Here is a 5,091-nt window from a genome sequence, read left to right as displayed (position 1 = left end):
TGAAATTAGTTAAATTGGTTATCTATAAATAGATTGACTAATTTGAAGAGGCCTGTCCTATACCGAGACAGTAAAACCGGTATGTGATACAGTGATACAATTAGACAGCTACTATACGCAAGTATGATTTGTACGTATCAATTACTGCGGACTTAAAGCGAAAAGAAGGTGATAAAGAATTAGTGTGTACGTATACATTACACTTATGTGTAATTTGATATCAGATATACTCCTCACCAACTGAACGAGAGTTCTGTGGGACACATGGGCTACCAGCCATGTCAGACATTACATATAGTAGCTTTTCATTAAATATGGAAATGCAGAAATATCAAGTATCAGTTTGAATATACTGATTAGAAAGTAAGCAAAATGATCTGTTACATTAAAAGCTCTGAGTTCCGCTACTGGATGAAGCGTGCAAGCCAATCCTTTGCACGTTAGTTGCAGCGGATGTTTTGAGTCAAATCGTTAGTGTACGATATCACCGTAGCGCTAAGAGCACTGAGTAGCACTTGATAGCACTTGCACTTGTCTTTAATCTGACCGAGCCGTATCATCTGTGAAAAAGGAACACGAGCTGCCCGATTGCCTGTGTACGGGACAACCCGGCACGCTCAGTAAGCTCATGTCTATTAGTTATCCTGAAACAATCAGAAAACTGGCGACCAAGGCGCAAGGACATTGCTTGCTTGAAGGCGATCATCTGAACGGGGCAGCAGCACGTTGCGCTGGCGGTCTCTATGCAAGGCGGTTTTTGCATGAAAGAAACGTACGTGCAGTACCATTGCAGAAGAGGAATCCCCAAATGAAGAGATCCAAAGCAGCTATACCGCGGGTGCTTGCCCGCAAAATCAGACGTATCGATTGCGCTTCAAGTTCTTGTCTGCTAGGGTTATCTGTCGACTACATTTTTTGCTCAGAGTGACCTTCCAGGTAAAAAACAGCTCATATTGTACCTCGTGGAGATGATGGTCAAAGTGACACAACCTCAAAAACCGTGGCTTACTTTAAGAGAGGCGGGGCGCCAATCCCAGTGTTATTCATGTTTCAATGTGTGAGCGGTAAACAACGCTTGTAGATGTAAGAGCGCTGCGCAATCAATTACGACACATCACTGTTAAAAGCAGAGGACAGTGCACAATATGCAGAATACGGACTCCGTTTTCATGCGTCATGTGACAGGACATACTAATTGTTCTTTTGAATCGTACCGTGGAAACTTCTAAGCTTTGACAGCGTGGTGTGTTGCCTCTGAACCCGGGATTTGAGCTAGAATCCATTTATTGATACGGTGTGACTGGAAAGAAACAAGTCACAGATCCACTGGAACAGGTGCCCCATACTTTATCTCGAGTGGAGCTTTTTTACGTCATGAACCCAACTCTGCGAGTTGTAATTGCGCTTTCGGCGCGGGCACGAAGGTATGGTCTTTTCGATGCTGGTAAAGAGCTTTTCTCATTGTAAGAAACTGTGTTGCTGAGTACGCTAAGCTGAGCTCGGAAAGCGTGGCCCCAGAGTATACCTCCGCGAATGCAGGAGCGAGCGATGGTAAATCATGGATCGAAGAGTTTATCTCTGGTGATTCGTAAAGCAAAATTTGTAAGTAGACGTCATTTCAGCTGTGAATCATAAGAAAGACAGTAGTGCAGCTGAAGACATTCGACCAAAAGTCGCAATTAGAACGGCCTGACCGTGGCATGCTGCATCCGTGTTCACGATGTGACGATAGTAATGAACCAGAACTACTGTTTGCCACACCCGCCGTGCAGAGCAGTAGAAAATCACAGTATTGAGTCGAAAAATACTTCAATATGAGCGGATAAACAGAGTAGTCACTATGGCTGAAAGCTCTTCTCAAGTACCCCTCCCCCCGTAAAAGCCTAAAGATTTTTCAGGGGATATTTGCAAAACGAACAACATTGGAGAAGAAGTTTGGTTTAAGCATTTTTTTGTCTCATCTCATCTCATCTCATCTCATCTCATCTCATCTCATCTCATCTCATCTCATCTCTTCTTATCTCTTCTCTTCTATTATATCGAAAGGAATAAAGCGTTTCTAAATGTCTCAAAATTAAGGATTTCGATGAATCAAATGTTTGTAATGGATTATGAAAGTGTGCGGTTTCACACATGCACCTCTATGTTTTTCCTACGGCTTGCTGTATTTGAGCAAAAAATCATATATATTAAGCGCAGAGATGTAGGACCTTGAGTGCAGAGTACAATATGTAAAATAGATACCCCTCGGGTTTGCCACCACGTAGGAGATAGGACATACTCGTCCGTGAGCTCTATGCTCGTCTCCAAACATCTATAAGTGGATAAGCACTTGTGTGCGCACGTGGACAATTGTTTACGGTTTAAATCTTTGCCGCATGAGTCGGCACTATTTGCCCGCATGCCGTTTCCGGCAGAACGTCAGCGTAACCGCTGAAGATACAGCCATACTAGTCCTCGACAATGTTTCGACAGTAGTTTGTCGGTAGTCATCGTATCAAATCGAGATCATTTCCTTACAATGTAGTTTGCCTAACGTAAAATGTGGCAGACTGGACATGTCAGCGGCTGCACAATCACATACAGATTATCAATTGGAACGCGTTAATTGCAGGTGAATTGTCATAGCACTTGTTTGAGATGACTGCGGTGCTCAAAAGATTTACTCCTATTCATCGCGCTTATGTGGTATAAAGCAATTCCGCTACATGCTTTCCCGCATTTTTTATAAATGAATTGAACTCTCAGATGAATTTGACATCACCACAGATTGGCTTTGACCACTAAATCTTTTGACTAAATCAAAGCACTAAAAATAACCTGGCAACATTTCTTACTAAAGTGATGAAATTTATCACAATGAAATTGAGTGTGCGACGTCATGCCCTGAAGCCAGACTTTTAATAGCACGATGTCGTAAACAAGCAAAGCAAACATTATAATGTAGGTAATACTTTATCAACCGCCATCAAGGCATATACACATGTAGTGTCTGCAGTCAACAACATTACTGATATACGACATTGGACAAGCTCAAGTGCGTTACAAAAGCGATTAGTTTCTCTTTTTAACATCTTCAAGAGACTGTAAACGCAGCCTATGTTCAACATGGGCATCTAAAAGCCCCGTCGCAATTTCACTCTCTTGAATCTGGGATTTGAAGCGCTTTTGCCAATTTACATCTGCTCTAGAGCAACAAGACGCTTTTGTTTGACTGGAGACTGATGCCGGGCTGTGCAGCGGCTCAGTCAGCGGATACAATAGCTGACCCAATCCTATTTCAGCCATACGGCGTAAAAGTCGTAGAGAGTAGTCATGTCGCCAGAATGGAGGTGACACCAAGCAAGCTGTAGGGTGGTCTCCGCCCTCACTGCTCGGATAGAAGGGTACCAAATTCGGACGCGTAACGGTCAGTAAGCCGGTGGGTATACTAGAGCGGTAGCTAGTATCCGGTAAAGTGTAGAAGTTACCTTTCCTTCGACATATATTCGAGCTCAAGGTCGCACTTCGATAAAACCATCAAAGTGCTGTTTCCAATTATGATCCAACACACCATATTCTTTAAGGTTGAAGCAGTGTCGCTCGGCGCAGCACATTCTCTTATTGAGTGGGAAGCACCTTGTTGTGACTGCAAGACTTGCATATTGGTAGTTAAAATTGTCTAATGAATACAAGCGAAGCTGATGATAGCGACGAGTTTCCACCTAAACGTCCGCTTCGTGTTTTTCAAAGTCGGGAATTCAGAAATCGGTTTTACTAAAGCTGGCTTGCAAATCTGTAAGACGTGTGGGACGATGTATTTTTCTAATCCAGTGTGCAGATCGAGTTTGGATGCTCTTGCCATGATTGAGTACTCAAAGTATAAAATTGATGGAGAACAGATTCACCTAAATGTAGATTTACCAAGTACAGGCGGTACTTCTGACAAATCGTGACCCGTGGGGTCAAAAAGCGCTTGCAGTGCGACTACAAGTGCTCGTTTTGCCTTCTGTGTGCAGAAGATCCGCACACTCTGGCATGTAAGGCTACAATTAGTTTAGCATGATGACTTAAGGCAACTTAGGCGCAAGTATCTATCTTCGATCAGACCCACGTCAAGCAAAACACATACTCTCATAACTTGATGCAGTATTTTTTATTAGTTTAGCTATGTATGCTACTCTCGAATTAGCAGAGAGCGAAATCCAGGTTCTGGGTATTTACTTGTTCCGGGTAAAACATACAAAATCCAACCTTTGTGTGTTGTATCTATGGCCGTTTCTGTAGCGGGGCTGTCGTACCTCTTTGTTTAGAGAGAGCTTGCTAAGGTCACCGACCTTACGTTCTATACTAGAACCATTATGAGTGTAGTGGATCGCAATCCGCTATCTTCAAGAGTATCCAGAACCTTAACCCAAGACAAATACACTCTTCGGCTCAAATTGTAAACGGTATTTCTATTGTTTTATTTGAGGTAAAGCCACCTATATTTAAATCTCCAGATTATCCTAATTAAATAAAATAGTAAAACCTGATTAAAACGCATAATTACTGGCAGTCCCGCCAAATAGTGACTTCTTGTTACGGTGTAGCCACACAATTGTGCGATTATCCTGAACTGTGTAATCCACACCTTTGTATGGTCACACCATCTTGTGTAACCCACCCCTTCATACCAGGGTACGTGTAACCCCATTAAATGCTCCCAATAAAAAGGTGAAGACCCACAATTCACATTTAATTGTTGCCTCGCACGAGGCTCGCGTGTCTAAGAAAATTTTACGTCCATAAGTCTGTCTTCACACATTTTCTGCTCTATGAGCCCTATGTCTATGACACGATAACCACCCAGCCTCTCTGGTTCCGAGAGCACCCGCAGGCAGAGCCCTTCTTCGTCTCCTGCACGCGGCGCAACTCCGGATCCCAAGCGCTCGGCGACCGGGCGCCGCACACCGCACCTGCCCCGGGCGAAGGATTTCCACGTCGAGGAGGGAGTCGACTACGAGTACTCCTTTCCCAGGAAAATAAGAGGAGGGCGAGGTGTGCAACGGCGCGACGTGAGCCTTGCTCGAACCGTGCGGACACCATATCCGCTCCCCGATCTCTCGGCTT

This window comes from Plasmopara halstedii, assembly GCF_900000015.1.
Source record: "Plasmopara halstedii genome assembly, contig: Scaffold_430, whole genome shotgun sequence".
NCBI classification, from domain to species: domain Eukaryota; phylum Oomycota; class Peronosporomycetes; order Peronosporales; family Peronosporaceae; genus Plasmopara; species Plasmopara halstedii.
The sequence above is the reverse complement of the archived record's forward strand: the minus strand, read 5'-3'. Positions refer to the sequence as shown.